At 47.7% G+C, this 17,113-nt stretch overlaps 1 long non-coding RNA gene across 1 annotated transcript; it reads left to right on the top strand.

Annotated features, from left to right (window-relative positions):
* Positions 1 to 614: 614 nt before the first annotated feature.
* LOC133270002 (uncharacterized) lies at positions 615 to 15,028 on the top strand. The gene is made up of 3 exons (XR_009743637.1): positions 615 to 780; positions 13,233 to 13,377; positions 14,925 to 15,028. It is a non-coding gene; the product is annotated as an uncharacterized LOC133270002 (long non-coding RNA).
* The last annotated feature ends 2,085 nt before the right edge of the window (positions 15,029 to 17,113 follow it).

Genomic DNA, 17,113 nt, shown 5'->3' with positions numbered 1-17,113 from the left:
CATGTCCCTTCACCAGCCTGTAAACTGTTGCAGTCAGGAGAGTGCTGTGCCTCAGACAAGCTGGTGCTGGCTGGGAGGATGTAAATGTATCTGTGAATTAAATAATCTCTGACTCTGCATGGCTGGAAATGAAAGAGTTGTTTTCCAGGTCACTGCTAGTACAAGTAATGCTGCCACTATAGTTTCCTTTCTCTGCCTGGGCATTTGAGCAATTCACAAGTGTCTGTACACTGCAGGTAATGTCCTTGGCTCTTTTCCTGGTCACACAGCTACAAAAGACAAAGGGCACTGTCCTAGAAGAAACCAGTGGTGGCTTGCGCTGACCCCACTTTGGGGCAGAGGCCTATTTTTTGCTTCCTTCCTGAGGCAGACCTTACAACCAAAACGTCACTCGAGCCACCAGTTCTTGGCAGTCGTGCGTACAAACTACTTACTGCTACTTTCGATGCATTTATACACACATGAACGCATTTGCCGTGACGCGTCGCTGTGATAAACAGCTGGCTGCGTGAAACCCTCTTGCTGCCCTCTAGAGGGTGAAGTCAGTAGAGCTCAGGCATGCTGCGAGGACCCGACTCTGATGAAGACGCTTAAGAGTGGAGAGCAGCAGCCCTGGGAGCTGAAGGACATGAGGTGTCAGTGCCACCACTGCAAGGCTCTAAGTGTCCAGGCAGCCACCACAGTGCAGATCGAGAAGCCTAAGGCAACAGTGGGCTCCCAGTCTCGAGTCCTTTCTCTACATTTTGTGTAGACTGCATGTCTTAGGTAAGTGACTGCTGTGTTTTAAAAGCATTTGCACATTGAATGGACATTGTGAATCCACAGATTAGATCAATTCCTCCCCACCCACACTCTAAAACGGTGAGAAACTCCTTTGCATGTGACTTTCTTCACTCTCAGCCCCACACTGGCCACTGTGTGAAGGGTAAGGTGAGCTCCCTGGGTAGGAATAGCCAGAACTGAAGTGGGCAGAGCAGCTTTAAAGGGATGTGGCTGCACATTGCCCTGCCTGCTTGCTCATTTCCACCTGCTTTTATGGTTGCTGACCTGTGCAGATCTCTCCCACATTCACACACTTGTCCTCAGCCAGCTGAGATGGCTTCTCTGGCGTATACGAAGAGCAGTGCATATGTGTGCATACATGCACAAGCATGTTAGAAAACTTCCCAAACACCCCCTGCCCCAGCCAGGGCACACTTCTGCTGAAGGATGAAGGATGGGCAGGCACAAGGGTACCAGGTGGCCAAGCTGCTGACCAGGGGGTTGGCTATGCTTGGGCATGGCAGGACATGGCAGGACTTGTATGGGGCATGGTAGGACAAACTGATGACAGGACTTGTATGGGGCAGAAATGAATCAGGCAACCATGACTTCTTCTCTCATGTTGATCAGTAATTTTTAAGACTAGAATTGTCAGTAACTGAACTTGCAAAATCTTTGAAAAGCCTGAGAAAACCTACAGTTTAAAATGTTGCCATAAGAGGGCAGTCTGAGATAACTGTGTAAGCAAGTTACCCTGCGCAGACCCCAGTTTTTCTTACCAAACTAAAAGACGACTGATAGGAATGAATGACTTGTCTCAAACCAAAATCAAAGGGTTTTTGCAGTTGGTGACACAGAATGAGTGCAAAAGGGGAGACATTTCAGCAAAGGCAATTAAATTCCTGTTTTCCCAGATAAAATGTGAGTCCCAAACTCAAGAGTCGAAGGGATGAGATTTAACTTTGTACAGCTGTATTCTCCTACTACTAATGTTTTGAATTTTCCTTTCTGAGGAAAAACTACATGGTCTAACGTGAGAGGTGGGCCACAGCAGCACATGCTTATGGTGAAAGAGCAGAGCTCCTGCAAGGCAGGGATGGAGCACTACAGCATCTTCAGAGAAATGTTTATAAAGGGCTCTCAGGTCTTGCTCGCTGTTGAGGAGGCTAGGTCCTGACAAAAGGGGACTCCTAACCACAACCCTCCTAGCTCCTGCTCAGTTTTTCACAGTGCATGTAATCTCTAATGTTGAAAAAGCCAGCCTGGTGCAGGGCTTTGAAGGGTTGCTTGCCACTAGTCCGGTTGTTGGGGCCTGGAAGAGAAAATCTCATCCTCTTTAAGGATGAGATTTACCTGTGGTGATGGGCAAGGCACTTGTGTCCCCTAAGAATAAGCCACTGATGAATGGATGCAGGATACTTCTCAAAGAGTTGTTCAATGGCTGCTTCTTGCAGAGTGCTACCACTGCTCTGTAATGCACTGCCACTCCTTGATTGTTGCTCTTGGCCATCCTCTGGTACAAAAGATAGGTCCAGGTGAAAAGAGGACTAATGCTGTGGAGGCTGCTACCTTCCAAGGTACTGCTGAGGGACTGGTGGAGCAGTGGTGGAGAGGACAACTGCAAAGCTGGCTGTAAGCTTTGGGTCTAGATCTGGGAGAGCTGGTGGGATGCCACATCTTCTTTCCTCCTTTGCTCAAGCATCACAGTGGCTCAGTGAAAGGCCAGAACATCTTTTTATGAAAACATCTTTTTGTGAAAACATCCTTTTATGAAAACATCCTTTTGCTAAGCCCTTTATCCAATACGGAGTACATTTCACACTTTTATTAGCTCAGACAAATACATTTGCTGCATGACACAGCTCCAGGGGAGCTGTTCAGACAATAAAATCTGAAGATAGAGAAAATGTTGTTTATGTCCCAGTGTTACACTGGAAGGCAAAAATAATCAATCTTGGGCTCTCCTGCATGAAGAACCATGAAGGCAGACGAACACCAGAGGTGGTGACAGTGTGACACTGGGGCACAGAGGTGGGCTCACATTCAGACCACAGCAGCACTCAAGGGCAGGAGACTGGACCCCTGGCCTCCTGCTGTAGGGAGTGAATTGCTCTCATAGATCTCAAAGAGCTGTGCTCTCTGGCCCAGACCATCAGATTGAGAAAGCTTCAAAAGCTCTTTCTGATATTATTGAAGCTACCAAGCAGAGAGGTTCGAGTGTGCTTTGGGTAGATTTGTCACCTGGTGCTGAAGCAGCAAAATCTGTCTTCATACATTGTGAAAGTAAGAAGGGAGCTTTGAGTCAGTTTAAGTTGCTTGGTCTATCAGTATTTGGTGATGAACCTCTGGGTTGCATGGGTCCCTCCTGCTCTGGCATGGGGAGAGTTTGAAGCCCATTGTGTTTCCCACACAGGGCAGGCACACTTGGGCGAGCATGATGCTCCCTGTTCTTGCTGACCATATACTCCAGTATCCTCAGCAGAGCCCTGCTGCCCCTCTCTGCAGCAACAGGGTGACAAAACTTGTCTTCTGGTAATATGCCCTTAGCTTCTCCTAGTCGTGAGCTCAGTCTCTCCAGTATAGGTCTATTCAGAGCTAATTTTGTCTGAGATGAGGTACTGATTTGTACAGGAATGGGCAGGTACTGATTTGTATGGGAACATAGCAAGCTGAAGCTGGACTCTGCCACAACTTTCAGATGCAAAATTAACTCTGATTTGATTTCAGTAGCTCCAGTCAAAGTTTGTTTGTTGTACTTTTCCCAATGTTGTTTTCAAGAACAGAAACCCAAAATACAGAAGATATTTGCTACTCTTCAAGACTTCTTTTACTATCATCACATATAAAGGAATAATAATAATTGTTAAACATAAAACACCAGACACTAAGAAATAACAGCCTGTGGGAAGAAGGAACTGAAAACTTCCCAACCAGTTCCAACCCCAGTAATCTGAAAAAAGGTGATAGAAGGAATGGGATGTTTGACCGCGTTGCTATCAGCATGGGTTTATCATCTGTCATGGCAAAAAAAGAGAAGAAGCAATCCTTTTATTTTAGGCTCAAGTTCACAACATGTAATAGTTTATAAAATTGTTCTTGGGAAAATTTGAGATCAATCAAATACACACTTGGTCTTACCATAATCATTGTGTTAAATACAATTAAGTGTTTAACCAGTACTTCGAAATAGAGATGATCTTGGTTTTGATGAGTAAGAGATGGATCTTTAATGATAGTGGTCCTTTGTCATCTCTGCCTATCATTTTACTTTTAAAGCTGAGAGAGCAGGCAAATAGCTTGGCAGCCCGAAAAGAGTTTGCAGTTTGCTATAAATGCACACAGAGGCTTCATAAGAGCAAAGTGAATTCCTCAGCTGTATACGGGCACATTCCTTAAATCAGTGCAGTCATGCTCACAGAAGTAAAAAATGGACCTGTCATCTCTGAGGAGTGGTTAGTTCACTGCTACGCTCCCATGGGAAAGGGTAAGGCAATTTTCCCAACAGAAGGAATTGCTCCGTAATGTGAGAGATCATTGAAATGCAAGTAACAAACCAAAACAGATGAAATATGCACAAAGTAAATAGATCAAAGACATGGAGATAATTACCAGCGGTCCAGTTCTCAGAGAAAGACCCTTCATTCACAAAGAAGCCACTGTACCAAACACTTCCCAATATTGGTGCCCACAGCACGGATCTGCTGATGTTTGTTAATGAGTAAAGACAGAATTATTATGCCAGATAACTGGATGCCTTAAAAGTTTATGTTCTGTTTTGATAATGCCTTGGCCTACAAGTAAGCTTCACTACATTCATAACATTTTAGTTTAAGAAAAATTGCCAAGTCCATTTTTGTGTTTACTAATGTGGAAGTTTTGATCTCTATCTGCTAATCATTCACATGTTTACACAGCCATTTCAAAGGAAAACTCAATGGAGTTTTGAATGGAAATTCCCTTAATTCTTAGTGCCTGGATACCCATCTTTTTAATCCCATTATCACAGCAGGAATATTTCTGCTCTAAGGACAGTGAGCCAGAAGGGATGAAACCCTGCATTAGTGCTGACTCTTTGTCTGCCTGAACACTGAGACAGTCTCATCCCTTAAGGAATTACTGGAATGATACAGAAAAATTGACTGAGTTTATTTTGTGCTCCATGCTCTGGGCTGATGAGGAGTTGAGCACCTTGAAGACATGATGAGGCTTGCGGCCACAGAGTTATTTCTCTGAGGAGGTGTGTGACATGAGCCAGGAGTGAACAGCAAATAGGAGTTGCGCCAAGTCTGCAAACCCAGAGGTTTGCCAGGTGGGAGGATTTGCTGAGAGCAGGCACTAAGCTGAAAGGCACCAGGAGTGAGGAGAGAAAGATGCTGATTGCTACCTGGGGGTGGCACTCGGCAACTACTTTCTGCTGAAGATATAAGAGCTGGGGTTAGCCATTAGGTATCTAAACCTCTTTGAAGAGTGGAATATGAAGCCTCCCGGGGATGCTGCATGTTTCTCACGTTGTTTTGAGAGGTGCTGAGGGTGTTCATCTCACCCATCTCCAAAACCTTCACTGTGCCCTGCAGCCCCTGATTTTGGCTCCTAAATACTTTATGGTGTCTGAGGGCACAAGGCTGAAGGTCCACGGCCTCCAGTTTCTTCCACTCCTGAAAGGAAAGCAAAACACTTTCCTGAAACAGGAGTGGTATAGTGCCAGGGAGTCCAGACAGTGGCAGGGAGGTCAGGGCAAGTGAGAGGCAAGGTTTCCCTTGTGGGCAGGTGTAAGCTATTTGGGACTTCGATGTTCCAGCTCCAGCTCTGCATCTCCTGGAAACTCCAGCCGCACTTAGGGGAGACCATGGTCTTACAGAGCTCCTGAAAGATGCACGGTGCCATAGACTGGGATTTCACTCACTGACACAGGATCTGTGAGACCACCAAGGGACAGGCCATGAAGGGAACAGCAATAAGAGACAAGGGAGGGAGGGAACAATAGCAGGGCTGGGGGAGAGGGCAGGAGGACCAAACAGGCTCAGGGGAGAAGAGGGAGTGACTGCCAGGACCTGAGGGAGAAGAAGTGTGGAGCTCTGGTGTGGAGGATAGCTCTGGTGTGGATGCAGGTGATGGGAAGGCTCTGGGAAAGTGGGGGGTGCACAGTGCCTTGCCCCAGTTGGGAAGCACTGGTGGCTATGGGCAGGATTCCCCAGCTGGGAAGCACTGGCAGCTATTGGCAGGGAATGGAGATGCATGTGAGGGGCAAGCCTGAGTTCTGCAGCATGTGGTATGGGAAATGGGGCTTTGGGGTTAGAAGGATATGGGATTCAGGATTCAGACATTGGGGCGTAATAGTCTTTCCTCCCCTCTCGTGTCTTGTTTTCTTTCCAAAAACATGGCAGCCCTTGCCTGAAGGATGGATGGATGGATGGATGGATGGATGGATGGATGGATAATAGGCAAGGGGTGACTGACTTTCCCTCTTCCAGAATTACTGCCAAACAATTATATCCCAACCAACCATGTTAAAAGCAGATGGCCTTTCAAGTGTGAAAATTTGTCACATATTCTCTCCCCTTCTAACAACATCTCAGCAACTATAAAAAAATCCAACCTGGATAAAGCACTCTGTCTATTTATATGAATGAGGGGGCTGCAGTACATCAGCTGTGAGGCTTTGGGCTCTGTATCTGGCAAAGAACCTACCACTGTCAGTACGTATCCACATCTCCACCTTAATGCTCTCCCAGAATAGTGTTCTCCTACCAGGTTATGGAGCCTAAGCCAAGGGATTCAAGGAGCAGTAAGTGATAGGGGATGAATGAGAAAGCTTAGTTTACTTGGTTTAGCACCAACCTATAATTCTAGCTACTGCAAATATAATAAGGCTTTTTCTTTATGTATCTATGCAGCCATGGGGCAGAAAGGGCAGAGGAGCTCAAAAGATTTCTCATGCAAGCAGGGCTGCTGTGCTAAGTCCACTATTTGCACACAGCCAATGTATTTTGTTCACATTAATGCACATTTGTGGAGGAAAATGGATGCAAAACATACATCTTCATCTCCACAGCAGTAGAGGCTGAAAGTGCAACCAGAAGCCAGCAGTCTCTGCATTTTCTCTTCTACAAAATGGAAAGCTCACCTACATGCAAGGGCTGCAAAGCTTTTCTAAGCCACCCCAAAACAGAACAAAATTTGCTCATGTCCTTTGGCTCAGGACCTGCTAAAAAAGTTATCCACTGTCTCTCTGCCTGTTCTATTTTAAGCAGAATGATTTCCCAGCGAAAAGGAAAATAGTTCAAGTTTGAGACATTAAAAGCATTTTTCAAGAATTCCTGCTTCCAGTCTCTTGCTCGTGCCACGCAAATTGGTTTTGCTAAACTTCAGCACAGTTTATGCAGGGTATTTTAAGGTGTTACAGGCCAACCTTTGGGTTGTAGGCTGGTGAAACCTTGGTACAAGCACTGAAAAAAAGGCAAAAACTTAAGTCAACTGTGCAAGTTGCATCCCTGAACTGGTCTAACTGTTCCCATGTACCTTTCTCCTATCGATCCTTCTGACTCAGAAGTGAACTGTGGTTTTAAGATAAGAAGAACTGAAAAATCAAGGCCAAAATTGCTGGTTTGCTCCTAGAAGCCTGTGGTGGGGCTGGGGAAGGATTGCTGCATGACAGGATGCCACCTATTCTCGGGAGGGCTCCAGCAGCCAGAAGGGACTCCCATGGATAATGCCCAGCTATCACCAGTCCCCCCAGCACCCGAGGACACCCTACAAGTGGTGCTGAAGCTGTGACAGGCATTCAGCTGCTCTTGCAGGTGCATTTGGTGCTCCATGCAGGCAGAGCTGATCCATGTGAAGGCCCAGTGCAAGGTGCGCCAGCCATGCTCAACCACTCACTATGGGGACACTCGAGCCAGGACTCTGCGCAGCATGTTGGGTGCCACCATGGGAGGAGGAAGCAGTAAAGGAAGCACCTTGTCCAACACCAGCACAACCTCCAGCTCTGTCGCAGACGAAAATACAGACAAAAATAACAGCCTGCCAATCCTACCAGATGAGGATTCCTGAAATAACACCTTTTCCCACCCCTCTCTTCCCAGAGCTGGGTTATATGCAGCTCTACTCAGCACAAGGACTAACCTGTACCATGGGAGCACCTATTTAAAGAGATACTTTTTCATCTATTCCTTTGCATAGCCTAAATGCCTGGAGAGAAGCCAAGAGCAATTCTCAGGCATCTCTGAGCCACTGGGTAATTCGCTGTGGCAGAAGCACTGGGTGTGTGGTCAGGGTGGCAGAGGACTGGCTCACAGATTTACAGTCACTCTTTCCAGGAATGTGTTCGGAACTACTCTGGTTCAAAAGGTGCATTTCCTTGCTCAGCCATCCTTGTTTTCCAGACGATTTTCCAATTTCTGTCCTGGCTTGAACATTCCAGAAAACGATGCACACCGGGAAATCACTGATGGAAAATCACTGATGCAGCCTTCCTTCTTGTCTCGTACGGATTATCAAGGCTGCCGAGTCCAGAACACGTGTTTTTCCTACTGCATTAAGCATTTTGAATGTATGCTAAAAATGTTAATACGTTATTGAAGGGACTGGAATTTTTCCTTCAGGTGTGATGCCTTTAGGCCATTTGTGCTTCACACACAACTGCAGGTAAGGGCTTGTTACCCTGGCAGAAACATGCACTTAATGAAATGTTATTCTCTGCCTTATTATAGTCAATAAGAGCTCAGCAGTCACTCAGCTTTAACATAGACTACTTTTTCCTCAGAAGCTTTACCCTGGAGGCAGAACTGCAGCAAGGCTGGGGCAAGAGAGTTATCTGTCCTCTGAGGAAGGACCTAAATGGGTGCAAACATGCCAGGACCCTGCTGGCTGTGGGCACCCGGAAAAGCAGCCAGGAGATGTGCAGTGAGCAGGAGGTGACAGCAGCAAAGGGAAAGAGCCCAAGGAGGAGGAGGAGAGGACCAGGAATAAACTCTTCAGAAATAGAAAGAGATAGTGGGGGCAAGGTGCCAGATTTCACCCTCTCTCTGGTGGCATACCAGTGTGCTTTTACTAATGGTCTGGTCCTTGCTAAAGCTGCACAGACCAAGTGCTGCAGCCCAAAGCAGCAAGGAGGCTCCTCAGGAGGTTAGGGATGTCCCTGGCAAAGGTGGCCCAGTTGGGATCATGGGCCTGTTCCATACAAGGGAATATTAGTGGCACAAGCCCTTGTGCTTGGAGGAGCCTCTTCCTTCTCTTGACAGCTTTGTGGAAGTTGGCTATAAGCTGACTGCTCTGCTCATGTAGTACCCTGATGGAGAGTCCACCTCAGGGATCCCAGGGCTGTTTTGGAGACTTTGACTTTCCTTTCTGGCTAGCTTTATCATCATTTGTGGTGCACCTATTTTATTCTCAGTGCCATTCATTGGTTAAAATAGTCCCATACTGGCTCATCCTGAAGGATCAGAGAGCCAGCAGGATGAGTTCTCCTATAGGTATTGATCAGTACCCATGGATAAGGGCTGGAGTTTTACAGTATAACTTCAACCAGCACCAGGTTTCATTTGGGTTTCTCAATTTAGATTTAACTTTAAGCAATTCGAAGACATTAAGGTAGTAAAGGGCACATTCCCAGGGAGCTGCACTCAACATGTAGGCACAGGTTTTCTTGCTGGATGTTGGCAGGGTCCTATTGCATATCCACAGGCAGAGCCTTGGGGGACAGAGCACATTCAGGGCATCAGAGTTGAGGAAAAAAATTCCACATGCAAGGAGATGGATCCATATGGATTTGCAGAAGGGAAGGGTTTGGGCGTGGACCACTGGGCTGAGCTGATCATTCTCAAAACATGCTGTGTGCCATAGAGCTCATTGACTTGGCTGGGAGCTCAGTGTTCTCCCACCCTGCAGGACCATGCCCATGTTTTGACACCAGGACGTGTGGCCAGGTGCTGGTCCCAGCCTCTCTAGCAAGCCGAGTGTGTTGTTCCGCCTGTCTGCTCGCAGCTTTCGCCTTTCTTCTGTCCTCCTGCTATTCTATCGCTACCATAAAATGCAGTTGTGACCTTTTTGTCCTCAGCAAGCTATTCATTTAAAATACAAATGCTGTCCTCAAACAGCAGTCATTAATATGAGGCAGCAAATTCTTTTCTTTGCTCTTTATTGTTGATTTCCCCCATTGGGAACCCGGGTGGCAGGAGAACTGCATAGCTGCAGGAGCTGCTTGCTAATTGCATACTTTCAAATACTAATTTGTATGGGTTTGTTCGGTTATAAAGGAGAAAAGAAACAAGCCAGGGGGTGGGTGATAAAAAAATGTCAAGGTTATAAACCCCACCGAAGGTCTGTGGCCTGGAATTTTTATGAATTCTTTAAATGTAAATTGCAGGCCCATGGCTGCACATCCATGCCTCCCACTGAGCGGCAGGTAGGTGCTGCAATTTGCCCTGCAGACCTCTGCTGTGGCACTCAACCCGAGGAGCTGAGCTCTGCCCTGGGCTGCCCGGGGCCGGCGGGGTGCCAGCCAGGCTGCTGTTCCCACTGCTGGCATTGATCCCAGCTGGCGCCCGGCTGGCTGCAGGCAGGAGCTGGGTTCTGACCCAGGCAGGGTCAGGTTGTGGTGGGGACAAGACCATTTCTGCCTCTGGGGAGCTGTGGTTTGGAGTGCTATCACGTCTGGGGTGGTCTAGGGGAAGAGCTGGAAGAAGGTGCACATCAAGGAGTGACACTGTTTACTAAACCCAGAGGTTTAGTAAGAAAAGACAAGTCTTTGGGCAACCTGTGCTGAGACTGCTGCTCAGTTTCCCTTACATTTCTGCACACTCAGATCCACCAAAGAAAGTTCTTACTAAATATGAACTGATGGCTTTCACCACTTTGTAACATGACTGGATGATTTGTAATGGAAAGAAAAACAAGACTTACGGATATTCGGCTCTTTCAAGTGTTCGAGCCCTTGGGTACCAGCTTTTGCTAGAGTTATTAGAGGTGGTTTTCTGAGCAGTTGGTTTTTTTGCCCACTTTCAGGATTTTTGCTATACTTGATGTCCTCCTGTAGGTTCTTCCTTGCCACCAACCAATGTCTGCCACTTTTCTTCTCTTTTTAAAAGGATATTTTTAGATGCTGTCTCCTGAGAAGCTCACAATGCCCACACATAGTACTTACACATAGTGGGGACATTTCTGCCTACAGCAATCAGCTCCATTTAGACATAATTACCACTTCATCTCCTTCCCTGTCTCTGTTTCTTGCAGTCACAGGTTTGGAGAAGTGCCATGGCACCCTGACACCCAGCAAAAGCTGAGCACCTCATGCTCACACCTCAGCACCAGCACTGCCCTTTCACCCAAGAACCATAGCTGTCAGCATGAGATGTCCCCCAGCAGGTCTGCCACCCATGTGAGAGTGCTTTGAAAGGCTTAAGGAAGAGGCATGGCACAGGGACCTGCAATTGTCCTGATCAGAGCTGTCCCCGTATCAGCAGCTAAAGATACTGGAGGGTTCCAAGGCTGTGAATGCAAGGGAGGCAAAGTCAAGGGAAACATTTATTAACTGTTATTTTGTGTGTTTGCACAGGAAGGGTAGCTATCTCTGTTTGTTCACTCTCTTGTTGCCACATAATGTGATACAGAGTCAAAATGGATTTTATAGTTTACCACTTCCATGCAAAAATGCTTTCCCAGTATATGCTACAATAGGTCACTGTTGTTTTTCCCTCCCTCTGTTTAATAACGTAATTGTTGCATGCCAGCATTGAGGGGAAAAAAAAGCATACAGAGGCACTAGCTCTCGCAAAAATAGCTTATATTGTATTTCATTGATGAGAACAGGTCAGAAACACTGGCCAAGTCACACAGTTCAAGTGGGTTTACAGTGAAAAGCACCATGACCGTAGGACTGTGCAGCAACACAACCAGTGTCTAATTATAGCACACGCAAATGTTGTGTTGGCTGGGAACTGACACCTGAAGGTTGTCTCCCAGTTTATAATGGGCAGCACAGTGGATCCCTTGACAGGAATCTTTGGGGTCTTTTTGAGCTTTGTGATGCTTAAGATAATTGACCAATTAATTTCCTTAAATGGAAAAGAAAGGATGAGTCAGTAACCTTTATGGCTCATTATTATTAAAGCAGTGCTTATTCGGGGAGGAGCAAGGAGATAATTGGAGTGGAGGTCAGCGCTCAGCAGCTTGTGAGTTATTAGGATAAGCCCACTGGGCTGCAGTAAGACCTGTAGCACCTCTGGTTTGCAACAGATGACCCTTGCTGGCTCCCAGACCTCTGTGCTCTCTCAGTGAGTGATTCTCCCCTGCCCCAAGTCTGCAAGAAGTGGGCTGTGGTGGGCTCCAAATCCACACTTTATTGTTTTGTCATGGCCGCTGTGCTCTGGAAAACAGAAGGTGGATTTAAACCCCAACAGAGTTTAAAGTGTCATATATTACTGGCTGTTAGCAGGCTTGTTTCACGGTAGCTAAGCTGTCACCACCAGGCCGGGTGCTAGCATATGTGCTTCCTGGGATCTGGAGTCCTGCAGTTACACAGTGGGCTCTGCCTCTGCCCCTGTGGTGTCTGCTGCTGTCAGGGCGGCCTGCTGGTGGATGGGACAGGCTGTCCAACCTTCTGCAAAGGCTGTGTCGGGACTGTGGCAAGTGAGAATTGTGGTGTCTCACCAGGGGACCACTGCTGGTCATGAAAGCCCAGCCCTGCTCTGCTTTGCAGTAATGCCAGGGAAGGGAAATAAAGTCCTCCAAGCAAGCCAAGGGGGATAATACTTCTCCCCCAAGCTCTGGTCTCCCTGGAACCATCAGACCCTGAAGTTTCTGGGAGAAAACCTATTTGGGCAGCACCTAGTACAAGCCAACACAGGCTGCCACCAAGTTGGGTGCAGTTGCAGCACCACTGGGGAGGGGAAATACGGAAGACTGTAGCCCTGTTACTCCCCAGCCTTTTTCCACCAATATATCTCCAAGGACTACAGATAATTAAGATAAAAATATTTCTTCAGTATAACAAAGAAACTCGGAAGATTTCAGTAACTATGCTAAAATCACGGTAACTCTCATAGTCCTTTACCAGCAAAGCAACAAGCTTTCAATATTGCAGTTCACTCAGAGAAGAACCCTTCCTTAGCATAACACAAAAGCAAAATCCTTGCTTCCCCAGGTGAGAGAAAGTAGGGGACTAGCCATGTAGGTTTACTTTTCAGTATGGCTTTGGATAAGCTCTTGCCCAGAGCAGGCTATGTTGCTAACACACTACAGGAAAAAAGTGCAGAAATCGTAGCACAAAGCAAGAAGTTATCTCAGCTGCGGATTCAGGCTTGACGCTGGCATCCAGCTGGCAGACTGGATGGCTATTAAATATGTCAACAGCCCCAGATAAATGCCAGGATAGCCTTGTGAACAGGAACTCCTGCTGATATTTTCTCTTGTTGCTATTTCAGTTCTATTTGTTTTCTCTCTATTTTGGACTTTTTATAGAGAAAAAACAAAAGAGCAAAGGACTCTGCACAGCTAGAGGAAACAGAGTCCTGGAAGGAGAAGGATGAGGGTGCCAGCTGGTCACTCCTCCTTTGCTCCTGGCTAATGTAACTGCTGCGTGTTTGATTTTCTCCAAATCACAGGGGGCTTAAATGACAGGTATGGTACGTCCTCAGTGTATGTCATCATCTGCCGGCTATTCAAGGATTTCTAAGGATTTCAGCTTGCCTGCTGTTTCAATACTGGATGAGCAGCGATCCCTGTTCTCTGGCATGTGCAGGACTTCCCTGAGGGTGGAATTTAAAGCAATTCTCATTTGTTTAGTATTTCCCTGTACAAAAGCCAGGACTTTTCCAAAGCTGACTGGAGTGCAGTCATTTGTGGAGAACAACCTGTGGCTGCTACCTGGGTTATGTTGGCATGTAACAATTCTTGTCTGCGCTACGAGAATTAGACAAAGCTGTCATAAATCTTGCAGCCCAGCAGTAAAATTACTGGGAATTGCAGGGAGCAGGACCTTGTCAGCTTCATAATGGGTCTGTGGGTGGAGAAGAAAATTCCTGTGCTTTCCTTCAGGCGTTAGGCAGCCCAGCTACTGATACTCTGTGGCCATTACCCAATTATAAGCGCTTTTTTTGCCGAGAAGAATTTGGTCGCTATCGCTTTTAATGTGTCAAAGTTAAAATAGTCACCGGCACGGAGCATGGGCAAGGGAGAACAGACCCCACTGCAGTCTGTGGCTGAAGTGCCCCGGGCTGTCTTGTCCTCTCGCTCTTTGCAATATCACTTGCATTGTGCCATTTGTAATTGCCCTGTCACTGTAGAGGTGACCGGGGCGCAGCGGGGGCTGGCCTCTTCCCTCTCCTGCCGTGTCCAGCTGATCGGTATCAGCCCGGGTGGGGTGTCCTGTTTACATCCCGAGCAGGACTGGGAGTGCTGACCTGCCCTGCCCTGCCAGCACCCCCACCGTCCGCGGTCCCGTGCCGGGCTGTTTGTCCACGCTGCATTGCTTTGTATTTACAGCTCCTTTTGGGGTTTCTGCCGGCCAGGGAAATATCCTTCCCCCTCCCGCCCCGCGCCGCATAGCTTGGCTTCTGTTTTGTTGTTGTTGTTTTCCTCCTCCTGCCTTTGTGGCTGCTGGCTGCGGCCGGGACCAGTCACAGGGCAGGGTGTGCTGCTTCTCCGGAGGTACAGGCATGCGGATAAATTACATTGTTTCAGGAACTTTTCCGGACGCTAGAAGATCCCCTGCCCCGCCACGCTGTTAGCACGGCTCCCGTCGCAGCCCGGGCCTGCGCCACCACATCCCTTCCCAAAGCCGTAGACCGGGGGCTGCCGAGGACTGGCATCCCCGCTGGAATGTCCATTCCGGAGGTGTTTAGTGGCACAGACGGGGGCTATTTGTTTACTTCCCTGCACCTACAGAGGGTGGGTTTAATCCCCATCTCTTCCGCCAAGAGCATCTTGATGATACTCTTATAGCTACACAAATACCTGTGCCTCTTCCTGCTGCCTGACCTGCATCTGTGGCGCAGCTGGGCAGCTGTGCTATGGCCCCTTGGGGTGCTCCTGGGTTTCTTCTGCAACCCTGGAGGGATCAGGGGATCCTTGCACAATGTCGCCTGCCAGCAGCACCTCATGTTAGGTGGGGTGAATCTGCAGTCCTTGCTTGTGTACCTGAAATCATGCTTCCTTATCTCTTACAGGTGTTGTGCAGATAAAACCCAAGTAGAGATTATGCAGCAGACTTGACCACACAGAGGCTGCACAAGAGCTCAAAGTCTGGACGTGAGTTGCACCTGGTGCAAACAAAGGATGAAGAGCAGAGACAGAGAGCAACTGCCATTTTTACAGGTGCATATGTTCAGATTATAACGTTAGAAGTATCTCCTACTAAACCAGGTAGGGATGACGTGTGCAAATCAGGTGTGGGGAATGCAGTGAGGAATGTTTTTTGCTCTAGGTTAACACCAGCCTGATGGATGGTTGCTTCTTTTTGACCTGGTTTTCCTGTTTCAATATCTCAGTGTGCGTCCCGAGCCTGGGGCTGGACTGCATTTTGCATTTTGCACCTGCTGGAAGGGTGCATATCGATGTCCGCGACAAGTCAGTTCAGGGAAACTTCACAAATGTTGGGTTTAGGAAACAATTTTATTCTTCTTGGCAATTTTCATACAGATCTGAGGCCCTTTTGCCAGTCCTGTTTCCAGATGGCTTTAAATCCATGCCCTGTGCTCAAAAAGTGTATATAACTTCTGTGTGTAAGACTGAGAGGAAAGGTCAAAGAAAGAAAATGCCAGCAGAGTGAGAAACCTGCCCAGTCAGGGCAGCTTGGAGACTTGAGCAGAGGAAAACCCATCTGAGAAATGAAGCAGTGAACAGTCCTGTGGGGATGCACCCCGCTACCCCCCCCCCATACCCACACCTGCACCTAGGCCTCTCAACATCCTGATAACTTCTTCTATGCATCTTCTACTGCTGAGGAAGTGTCTAGGTAGAGCTTGGAGATGCCTTCAGCTGCAGATTACGTTGCGGGGAACAAGGCTTGGGCATGACAGTTTTGCCTGGGCTATAGGCATCAACTGGGCTTTATCATATCTATGAGCACATCACACTCATAAGCACACCACATTTGAAAGCAGCCCTGCATTGTATTTGCTCCAAAGGACCCACTGGAGTGGCAGAGAAGTGAGGAGATGGGCACAGCCTGGAGCTGGGGCTGGGCAGAGAGAGCAGTTCTCCGGATGCTTGCCACAGCACATTGGACTCTCAGTCATAGTAACATTTTCAGTATGCCAACAAGTTTCCCATATTTAGTATATTTCCCAGCCTGAGAGCCCTGCTGAGGCCTCACTGCCTTCCCTTGAAGCAGTTAAAGGCATTTGAGATGTTTCTGTGCTGATCTGTGGGAAAAGAGAAGCAAGAAGCTGTGACCCCTGGGCTGAGGCATGCTTTGGAAACACCGTCATCGAAAAATCAACACATCAGTCCAGAAGGCCCAAAGGCAGTCAATCTCCTCCTGCCTCATCGGAGAGAGGGCTCCTCTGGATGCTGGAACAGCAGCCACCGGACATTTTTGAGATGTTTGTTATATCCAGTGTTGATACTGAAGTCAATGTGATAACTAAAAATAAAGATTAAAAAAAAATAATAATACTGCAGCTCTTTGTTCCTGAGTTGTTATGTTTACCCATACCAGCCCGGCTTTCCATTTAGGCAGGCCACTAACACCAGATGTTCCATCATTTTTGGCCAAACAACCAGCAAGATGGTCATATCCCAGAAGATTAAGCTCGCCAGAGCAGCTATATTAAACACGCCTGTAATTTTCCACTGCAACTGGAAGATTGCGCTCCTCTGGGAATGGACCGGACCCACGTATGTGAAGCCAGCATAGCCCTAAGCCCTCACCCGGCTCTCGTCATGGCAGGAGAAGATACCACTTCTGCAGCCCACCAGCTCTTGGTCTGGGAAGTGTTGAGGATGGAGGAGACCTCCTGGGAGGTGGGGGATTTGGGTTTGGGGAGTGCAAGAAGAGACTGAAAACTTGGGGCTGGGTGTTCCCTTCTCTGTGCCAAAGCATCTGCTGAGGGCTCATGTGCAAACCCACCAGAAAGGGGGAAAGAGATCTTCCATGAGTGCCTTGGGGAAATACAGGTTTGAAATCATCATATGTAGGTACACTGGAGGGGCTGTGTTGCCATGTACGCTTAGGATCTGTGTTGTGGTGGTAGCTGGGTCAAAGACACCCACTTTACCTTCTGTAGCCCAAGTGCATGTCACAGAGTCACTCCTGCGATGCTGACAGATGACCAGGAGCATGGTGTCTCTGACAGCCAATCTTAGCCCTATCACTGGCACCCAGCCCCTGCTTACCTATAGCCTCTTGCATTGG

Source organism: Pezoporus flaviventris, unplaced genomic scaffold (assembly GCF_033815535.1).
Source record: "Pezoporus flaviventris isolate CSIRO_AGI_PZ_B2104156 unplaced genomic scaffold, CSIRO_AGI_Pfla_v1 ptg000016l, whole genome shotgun sequence".
NCBI classification, from domain to species: Eukaryota; Metazoa; Chordata; class Aves; order Psittaciformes; family Psittacidae; genus Pezoporus; species Pezoporus flaviventris.
Note: the sequence above shows the minus strand (reverse complement) of the source record. Positions and strands in the feature narration are given on the sequence as shown.